This window comes from Argopecten irradians, chromosome 5 (assembly GCF_041381155.1).
Source record: "Argopecten irradians isolate NY chromosome 5, Ai_NY, whole genome shotgun sequence".
Lineage (NCBI taxonomy): Eukaryota > Metazoa > Mollusca > Bivalvia > Pectinida > Pectinidae > Argopecten > Argopecten irradians.
Genome location: NC_091138.1, coordinates 13,668,152 through 13,679,379, shown reverse-complemented (window position 1 = coordinate 13,679,379; position 11,228 = coordinate 13,668,152). Strand labels below are relative to the sequence as shown.

General features: G+C 34.7%; 1 protein-coding gene across 7 annotated transcripts in view; it reads left to right on the top strand.

Annotated features, from left to right (window-relative positions):
* The window catches only part of LOC138322925 (myocardin-related transcription factor B-like), a 95,624-nt gene that overhangs the window by 50,710 nt on the left and 33,686 nt on the right, over positions 1–11,228 (top strand). The window contains exon 1 of one of the 7 annotated variants that reach the window (XM_069267164.1): positions 10,473–10,597. The exons of the other annotated variants lie outside the window; for them this stretch is intronic. The gene's annotated coding sequence lies outside the window, so the exon portion shown is untranslated. Of the gene's footprint in view, positions 1–10,472; positions 10,598–11,228 lie in introns of those variants that run through there. 7 annotated transcript variants of the gene reach the window in all.

Here is an 11,228-nt window from a genome sequence, read left to right as displayed (position 1 = left end):
AAATAGGCAAGCTTATTAGCCATGTTATTAGGTTTATATGAGGAACATCATTGGCTGTAGATTTATTTGACAGGTCTACCTGTAGGTTTGGATGTTTACACATGCATGTTTCTGTGTAAAGGTGATTGTTGTTTTTACAAGTCTTTCAATCAGAGGGACAAGACAGAGGAGGGGATATAGTCCGCCACATCAAAGATGTCCTCGTAAAGAATATTGTTGTTGTCTGCTTACTCAGCATGTTATCTCAACTCGACCAAACACCTAATAAACATCTCCAACATGGAACTACAAAACGTATAGGACATAGGATCTAATAAACAGTTTAGACTTTAACATCACCAGCATACAACTACAAAACATATAGGCCATAAGTTCTAATAAAGGTTCTTATAAACCTCAGATTATCTAGAATTGGTGCTTACAGATTTTTGAATCCAGGCCAAAGATGTAGAGATAATTTTTTTAATGAAGATTAATCTTAAAGAATGATAAATTACTCAGAACTTGCATGCATGTGTTCCATGCACAATAAATATTTGACTTTATACTTGAGATTTTATCAGTTTAAAAAGTTTCGTTTATTAGTATTGGAAATAAAGTTCAATGGATTGATAGCATCTTGACAAATATGAAATTTCTATTAAAGTTCATGAAATTTCTTTTTCTCTGTAAAAGTTAAATTCTCAAAGTTTTTTTCTCAAGCTTCTGTTATTTTTTTGAAATGAGAATGATATGTTTTGCTTCATTTTGGAAAGCCTTATAAAATACACCAATATTTCGCCTTAATACTCAAAATTTCCATGATGTCACAAAAGGTGAGATGGGGACATTTAATTGTCAATATTTGACTGACCAGACATGTCCAGTGTGACCAGGAGCCCCTGCTGACCGCCAGATGCCTGTACCAGATAGAGGACTAGCCCTGCCTCAGTAGGGGTCCACAGTGGGTGCCCATGCAGTCCCTACTCAGGGTGCCCTGCTGGGACAGGCTACTCTAGTGCTGATTTATGTTGGACTCTCTAATTATAATCACTTCCCTATGCCTAGGCAGTACTCCCCATTAGATCTTATCATAACAGTTGTGGCACACTTCTCTTAATTATCAGCCTGATTGTCTACTTCATTATAGTCCAAGGAATCAGATAATGTTCTGATGTCTATATTGCACATCAGACAAAATAAGGATCATCATCATAATTATAAATTTCATTTTAAGAACCTTCTATGGAATGGGAGTTATTTATTATGTTGCTGGTTTCATTGCTTATCTTGTTGCATTTCATTCATGTCGCATTCTGTCAAATGACATTTATTTTTTCAGATTAGCATTTGTATTCTATGATTGGAGTTATTGGCAAACAGCTATTTATCCGGTTAAAAAAAAACCTTGAAAATCGATTTTCTTACAATTATTTTGACCTTTTAACCTTTTCCTAGTATTTTAATTTGAAATATCTTTACTATGATAACATGACACAGGGTATATTATCAGTTTTTTAAAACCAATAAAACAACAAACACAGTACAACGATTACAGCGATGGAGGTGTGAGGTAGTTTGTTATGACCTAATCGTAGAGTTTAACTGTAATTCTGTAGAGTTCACTCTGTTATCCTGTAGGTTAGTCTGCTGTGGCTTATTTTACTTTGTGGCAGAGATAAGGTCACATCAGATGTGTTCTCTAATGACATAAAGCTGATAAGTCAGTTTCATGGCTACCAAAGTGTTTTTCTATGGCTTGTTTCCCCTCTGGCCATTTCTGTAGTCTACTTTCACTTTCCTATGTAAATACACTAGCTCTTGTGATTTTCTAGATCAAGTTGATTATGTACTAATCTGTCATGTTCATATCTCAGAATTATATAGCACGCCCATTATGATAAAGATGTTCTTATATTTTTTCTCAGATTAAAACCGTTTTCTATTTAGGTTTATAAAAGTGATATCTTATGAAAATAGAAAAACGATCGACCTAGCTGTGTATGTAAGATTAATTTGATGAAGTGAACTGGATTATGAAGATAGCTGTAGTAAAGCACCTGCTGGGAGTGCTGCTGCTGTATCTGAGTTGTATTGTGTGGATCTCTTGGGGTACTTTGTCTGTGTTATGTAATGTATTGCCTCAAGGCTGTGCAACAATTCTGACAGACTCTATAAACAAACTTGTTATAATAAACCACACTTGAACGCATTCCAGAGACTTGTACGATCTATAACGCTGTGTGGGCACAAAATCATACCGTGTTGTGGGTGGAATATATACCCTTATTTAATGGTTAAAAAAATATCACTTTATGGAAGGAAATTACCATATTTCATTGGGTATAGAAAATTAACCACTTCTTTGGTAAAAAATGGTCCAATTTATGAAAACACATTAATAGTATATAAAAAGAAAGTAACCACTTTGCGAGTTTGATTAGGTAAACAATTTGGTATCTGTCTTCTTTAAATTATTACAGCTTTTTTATCTACATAATTCAAACTGTGCCTCTATAACTGTACATGTCGTACCAACAATTTTAACCGTTTTGCAAACAATTCTAAGTATCCCTAATTCTAACTATTCATAACTTCTAAACTTGGGACAAGGAAGTAATTCCAACCGTGTGGACAAAACAAAATTGTCAAATTTTCGAGGCGATCTGCCCCTTTATCAGGACATACAAAACGAACACGATTACATAATAGGATACGAACAGTAATGCAGGATAAAGTAGACAAATATTAAACTATATAGCACAGTGGCGCGCAATTTACCCTTCAGCAAGTGGCAGGCGAAGGCCGGATCTACAAAAGTGTATCCATGCTGTTCGGCAGAACGCTAAAAATATGAGCGATGACTGGAAAGCGTGCCACTTGTGACGTCAAATGTGTGGCGAAATTGATTTATAGTGCTCATTGTTATAGGATGGAAATTTAATCGCCGATCTCCTTGGTGTGTTGGCAAAGAAGCAAAGTCCCAAATTTAGTCGCCTTTTGCTGGGCAGCATATGTAAAGGATCAAAAATGCGTAGAACAGAACAGGAAAATGCTTGAAGTAGGGATAATCAATTGAAAAGCAAGAGATCAATTGATGTCAATTTGTATATTTAACGTTCGTTAATGCCTTTGGGATCGCGGGTCTGTAGATAGGTAATCCAGAATCTCTCTCTCAATCGACGCTTGGTTTGTGTCTAGTAGGAACAGTGCTCAATTGCAATCACCTACATGTCTTTCCAACTATGGATGGGCAAGTTGAAATGTCTGGCAACCGGACTTCTAAACTCAAACACAGCCTTTGTACAGACAAATCTAAACTGTTCTTCAAACAGCTCAAATCAAGCCTCTTTAACTTTCTTAGACAACTCCAATCATCTTTCTGTAACTTTCTTACACAACTCCAATTACCTCTCTTTAACCTTCTTACACAACTCCAATCATCCCTCTATAACTTTCTTTCACAACTCCAATCATCCCTCTATAACTTTACACAACTCAAATCATCCCTCTATAACTTTCTTATCTTACACAATTCCAATTGTCCTTCTATAACAATGATACCAACAACTCCAATCATCCCTATGTAACTGATACCAATAACTTTAATTGTGCCTTTATAACAATGATAATAGCTGGAACTGTCCCAATATAACTATAACATGGACTAGTCTATGTGGATTACAGCTGACTCAGCAGTTGTACCTGCAGGGAAGCAGCACCAATGTACAATGACAGTTACAGAGCCTGAGATCTATAGATACATAGAGGAGAATGTTTAACAGGCTATGTCCAGGGGTCACTCACCCAGGCAAGGTAATCAGCAGTTCACTTGGAACACTGCCTAGAAACTTCCTACAATAAATAGTATGTACATACCAATTGATTTGTTGTATCCTTGTCAATAATAAATGGAATATTGCAATGTTATACTGCAGACAGAATAGCAAGAGCATAGAGTCTATCACAGAGCATTAAGGACTTTGTTGCAGTTTATTTGACGGATTGTTACAAAAGTCTTGGACATGTTGTAACCGAGAGTTTAGAGCAATATAATAAAACATTGAAAACAGCACAGGAGAGTGGTGGAAACATGAACTTCAAAAACATTGCTTCAAAACACCAGAAACATTGCTATAAACCTCCAAATGTATGAGCATTGGGAACATTGTTACAGAACATTTGGAACATTGTTACATGGCATAGGGAACATTGTTACAGAACATTTAGAACATTGTTACATGGCATAGGGAACATTGTTACAGAACATTTAGAACATTGTTACATGGCATTGGTGTAACATGGCATTGGGAACATTGTTACAGAACATTTGGAACATTGTTACATGGCATTAGGAACATTGTTACAGAGTGGGAACATTGTTACATGGCATTGGTGTAACATGGCATTGGGAACATTGTTACAGAACATTTGGAACATTGTTACATGGCATTGGGAACATTGTTACAGAACATTTGGAACATTGTTACATGGCATAGGGAACATTGTTACAGAACATTTGGAACATTGTTACATGGCATAGGGAACATTGTTACAGAACATTTGGAACATTGTTACATGGCATAGGGAACATTGTTACAGAACATTTGGAACATTGTTACATGGCATAGGGAACATTGTTACAGAACATTTGGAACATTGTTACCTGACTTTGGGAACATTGTTAAATGGAATTGGGAACATGTTACAGAACATTGGGAACATTTTAGCAGAACATTAGGAACATTGTTAAATGGAATTGGGAACATGTTACAGAACATTGGGATCATTGTTACAAGGAATAGGGAACATGTTAAAGAACATTTTGATCATTGTTACAAGGAATTGGGAACATTTCTACAAAACATTGGGGACATTGTTACATGGAGTAGGGAACATTGTTACAGAACATTGTTACAGAACATTGGGAAAATTGTTACAGAACATTGGGAACATTGTTACCTGACATTGGGAAGCCTGTTAGAGAACATTGGGAACATTGTTACCTGACATTGGGAACATTGTTATCTGACATTGGGAACATTGTTACAGAACATTGGGAACATTGTTACCTGACATTGGGAAAATTGTTACAGAACATTGAAAACATTGTTACATGACATTGGGAACATTGTTACAGAACATTGGGAACATTGTTACAGAAATTGGGAACATTGGGAACATTGTTACACAGAATTGGGAACATTGTTACAGAATGTTTACAAAATATTTGGAACAGTGTTACAGATTATTGGAAACATTGTTACATGACATTGGGAACATTGTTACAGAATATTGGGAACATTGTTACCTGACATTGTGAACATTGTTACATGGAATTGGGAAAATGTTACAGAACATCGAGATCATTTTTATATAGAATTGGGAATATGTTACAGAACATTTGGATCATTGTTACAAGGAATTGGGAACATTTCTACAAAACATTGGGGACATTGTTACATGGAGTAGGGAACATGTTACAGAACATTTAGTTCATTGTTATATAGAATAGGGAACATTGTTACAGAACATTGAGAACATTGTTAGAGAACATTGGGAACATTGTTACATGGAATTGAGAACATTGTTAGAACATTGGGAACATTGTTACATTGGCAACATTGTTAAAAATATTGGGAACATTGTTACAGAACATTGGGAGCATTGTAATTGTTAATGCCCATTTAGAATATTGCTATAGAACATTGTTAATGAACTTTGTCACTGAACATCAGGAATGTAATATTGGTATAAACCAGGAAAAGATGTTTTCAGGTATAAAAGTTGTAATTAATAGGGTTTTAAAGATAATTGAAGGGTATTTATGAGAAGCACTCTATTATTTAAAACTTCCTACTTTTGTGTGTTGTCATTGTTTACACTGCTATCTATTATATCTAATTAAAGACGCCTTTGAAGCACTGCAGATTTTTGTATCCCTGAGAACTAGCTCAGAAGATGAAGTACTTGGGATAGTTTTGGAGTATGATGATGATGGAAATCCCATCACTGTACAAAACTCATTCATAAAACGATTTAACCAAGCCACTTCCTGTTTGGGGGATAGCTTATTTGTCATCTTGACCAGACAGTTCCTGTGAAGAGCCCTTGACCAAAGTCTCTGAACATTGGGGTGCTCACTTGTACTTTTCTAGAGAGTTGGATGTTGATAGAGCCTGGTGTAATCTGAGGCTATCATCAATAGAAGCTAGAGTGGAGCTGTCTGTGTACTGGCCATCAGCTGATCAGCTGGCCAGATGGTTCTCAGAGGGATCACTTCAACACCTGGATAACAAAATATATGGTTATTGGTAGTATTGATATCAGGAAAATAAAGCTTGTGTGTATATATATATCAAAGATCTTCTCTAGGTCTTTAGGGTTATATATGTCGACCAAATTTACTCTTGAGGTATTGTCAGTTTTGTACCATCCAAACAGCCAATATCTTATTATTATTTTATAGTCTCAGTGATAAATGTACCATCAGTAGATGTATGTAAGTATCTTGACGTTGGAACCGTATCCCTTCATATAAGATAATTCACATACTCAAAAGTCTCCTCAAATTTAGTTCATATATAAACTGTATTATTATTATTCAATTTCAGAAAAAGTAAAATTGTATTGCAGATCTACAGAAATCAGAAAAGATGTTTACGAAATATTGTACCATATTAAAGATGAATGGATTCCTCAATCGAGGTCAAAAGGTGAAAGTTCAGAATTTCAACACATTTGATATCTATAAAGGAGAGTGATAAGCTGTCTACAACTTTGTTGTGCATATTCTACCATTACTTTGGGATATCACCACTTCCAAGGTTAATGTAGATCCAAAACTGCAGATGATATTAAAATATTTATACCAGTAAATTGGTCAATGCTAAAAAAATCTTCTGAAGCTAGTTCGGCAGCTGAGCTGTGAAAAAACAGCCTGGCAAAATATCTCAGATACACCAGTATCCAGCCGAGACAGAGAGGGGAAGGAAAGAGGGTGTTATTTTTATTGACCCACTTCTGCATGTCATGTTGATGAAACAGGTTTTGTGGGGGATTAGGGATGATAGCAGAATTATGGAATGACAGAATAGATTATGGGTGATGATAGTAGTTAAGGTGGAGGTCCAGACGATCTCCTTAGTGAGCTGTGAGGTAACATGTATCACATAATAGACTATAAGGGACAGCATTAGATAATTAGAAACTATAAGGGATAAGAAGTATATACACATAAGAGACTATAAGAACTATATAAATCCAGCCAAGCCTTATAGTGCAATGATAGCATACCACATGTTTTACACATTGGCCTGGTATTTTCCTTAGTGGTAATAGGCAGCAACACATTCTGGTGAGGATGAGTCAGGCCACAATCTCTCTCTATCTCCTACGTTTTCATTCATCCGAAACATACGCACCAATATGTTACTAATTATAGCAGATTTGTTGGGACATTTTTCAAGCAAAAAATAATAAAATGGCTTGTTATACGTCAGTATGTTCTGGGGCAGCCATTTATAATTAGCCTGGACAGAGTTGTGGAAGCTAGTAAGGAGCCGTCTGCTTCGACTCCTATCATAGATGGCATCAGAATTAATCGGCTTTATCATACATAGACATTTATTCCAATTAATCCCAGTACATCAAATCATATTCTCGTTAAATTTGTTAACTTATAATTTAACATGAAACATGAGATTACCTTTCTCATATGGCGTATTCTGATACTCCTATGAAAGTCATTTAGAAAGTCTGCAATAGGATGAAAACTTTTAACATTTAGACAATTTAGTGATGCTATTTTAGATCTATTTATACGTTTCCTGATTCAAGTTTTATAGCCGAGTTTGCATTGAGGGAGAAAATTCAATTTCAACCAAAGTTTAGTTCTGATAAGTGTCAAATTCATATATGGTATAGACAGAGACACTTCAAAAGGTTTAGTCATGGCTTCTTGTTAAAGCATCTCAGTGAAAATATTGTTTATGACAACTTCAAATTTATTTTACTGACTGTTATAATATATATCCAGTACATCTACCAAACACTGCCAAGAAATGTTCGCCAAAAACGGATCTGTCCAAATTCTAATGGCTTGTTTTCAACTTTTTTTGTGTGTTCAATTTTGATAAGGGAAGGGAATGGAAGAAAACTGATTAAAACTTACCTATAAAGATATGTGAGCTGGAATTTGAAGTCCTCCCAATCCGTGACTTGTGGATAATTATGATTTCCTAAACATGTATACCTTTATTTGTTTTAATCTGATTTGTAAGGTTTTTTGCTATCAGTGCAGGAAAAATAGTTAATGGTATCATATTGATACCATGGGAAATAAGCAGTCTGTTTAATATAGTCAAGTCTTTTTTCTAAAAGAACCTTATCTTGTATTCAGTTGTTACATTTTGTTATCTTAGGTGCTATTATCTGTATGCAGTCAAAGTAAATTCCGATTTTATTCATACTTTCAAACAATAAGAGAGTGAAGTTGTAAAACTTTTATTAGAAAATTTTATCTTTAAACCAAAATATTTTGTTTATATCAACTAGCTTTATAAAAGCCAGCTTTTTGTTTAGAAGGTTTTAGAAATTGTGTGTTCATATTTAACAGCCTTCAATATTTTGATATGTGCTTTTAGTAATCTGCATTACCACACCTCTGACTCCAAAAAACACAGGATCTGTATGGGGTTTAGTGGTATATCTGAAACCAGCTGGGACATAAATATGTTGTGCAGTTCAATTGATAACACTTTCAAACAGACACACTGTATTTATAAAACAGTATTAAATCAAAAACCAAGATATTGGCCTCTATAATGTAAATATGTGCAAGTTCCAGCTAGCTTTACAATGTTGAGAAAGAGGCCATAATGGATACAGAGGGAAATATAGAAATTCTTTGTGTAGTTTTAGATTATGTCTTCTTTTTTTTTTTTCGAGGAATTTGAAACAAAAATAGCTAGGTAGGATTTCTATGAAGTGTTGGTGCTGATTTTAAAGTGTATCCTGTTTGGGAATATATCTGATGTAAGATAGCTTGCCTTATCAGAGCACCAACCTAAAGCCCATCAGAGAAATCTTTTATGTCACTCTTGCAAACAGCTACATGTCTCGTAGAAACCTGACTGAATTCTCCATATCTAGCACATCAATGCCGGATTCTTTTTCTAATTATTGGCTAAATGTGCCAGAGAATTTCATTAAAAGCATAATTTGGAACAAAGTCATTTATTAATTTTTTGTTTGAATTCCATGGTAACAGATGTGAGTTATATATATCATGCAATAATAAAGTAATGAATTCCAAATTGTAGCTATTGTAAACAAATAGGTACATAATGGAAAGAAAATTGAAAATTTGCCTTAAAACAAAATTTGATGGAGAAATTAGTTCTAAAGAATTTATTTTCCTCTGTATTTGATAAGATAATCAGATTTTTGATGTTTACTTTTAGTTTTTGATCTAGAATGATAGAGTTCAAAGAACTTTACTCCAATCATTACTCATGATTGCTTACAGAATTCCCCAGCAGTTAGATGTTTACGAAAATAGTAAACAATTTCATGGATAAAAGGCAGTGACATGTGTGACGTATTAGTCTGATGTTTGGGTGCCTGACTGTGAAACTCTCCTGGAGGATCGGGAAGTTTGTGGTCAGGTTGCCTTGTCAACATCCACAGCTGCCATTTTGGTCCCCACATGGACATTTTGCGGTCAGGTTGCCATGTGAACATCCCTGTTTGCCTTTGTGATCCCCACTCCCTAACTCTTGTCAAATCTGTTTTTATCATCATCTTAGATATGTTTGATTACTCACTAGCAGCTGATTGGATCACAGAAACAGATCTTTGTCATTAGAACTCTTGGACTACAGATCTTGGTTTGGATTAAGCTTTGAAGTATAAGCTGTTGGGAACCACTACTAACTTGAATTGTCACTCCTAAGATATGTTATATTTCTTGGAGTATATGACAATTAAAAATGATCTTTTTTATAGAATACTTCTTGCTTTATGTATAAGCCTGAATAATCTATTCATTTATCCGTGAGGTACTTAGATCTGTTTAATTACAGTTGATTACAGTATACACATCACAAATGACTCAAGCAAAAATATTTATGCAGTAATGCCTTATTATCTAAAGTTATATGTCAAGAATTACCTAGTAAGTTATGAGAAATAATTAAGAATGAAATAATGAAATCGCCCAGAATAGTTGATATCAGTTTGTTTAAGTGTCAATTTAAAAAAAAATATCTGTATAAAAACTTAGTTTCCCAATAAGTATTTCCTACATCATGATGTTGTTGACAGAATGCTTTAACTAAGATTTCCTCTTTCCAAACATGCATTCCTGGAAATATTCTGTCATTATTCTGGCAAAATAACAGAAAAACATGATTACTCATTGGTTTTCTATGAGTACACAGTAGTAGAAATACGACAATAGCACTTACTGAATGTCTTACCTATGACTTTGAGTACCAAACAACAAGCAGAGGAAAGGAAGCTACACCATTGTTCTGGTACAGTGGTGTCACAAATGGTGAAAATTAACTATGAATTTTACCATGTTGTAGAAATGTGTCATAACAGCCTATAAGGGGTAAGTGTTTTAATCGCTTGTTATGCCATTAGCTGATCATGATCCCACAACTCTTCTGGTGACTTTATACAAGCAATAGATCTAGAGTTGTAATGTGAATGTGGAAGGTTTGAGATTTCAAATTTTGTGTGTTTTTGTCGTGCAAAACATGAATATGTTCAGATTGTCACCGTCAGACTTTCCTATCAATTAGTTGTTCTTTGTGAGAGTTTCATTTGTATATTGAGGTTTCAATCGTAGTTAAAAAATAAAGTTTCAGAATTGGACTTAACAATGGACACTAAACATTCATGAAAAAAAAATCTTCAAAGCATTTATTTCATTAAATGTTGTCTATCTTGTGCCAAGTATTAATAATGATATTTCTGGACATCTAAGTGCTATGGGGTCTGGGATCCTGATTTAGGTCATTCCATCATCATCGCCATCTGACAAAACATGTAGGTAGCCTGCAGTAATTGATGTGCCCGCCTAGGTAAATTACATAGCCACATAACACTATATTGTACACTGTGTAGTTTTTTCCGTGGCCTGCCAAAGATCTCCATAGAAATATGAATGGCAAGACAATATGGGTACTCTAGTTATGTAGGTATTGTCTCAGAAGTACTTCTTACGACCTATCAGATGT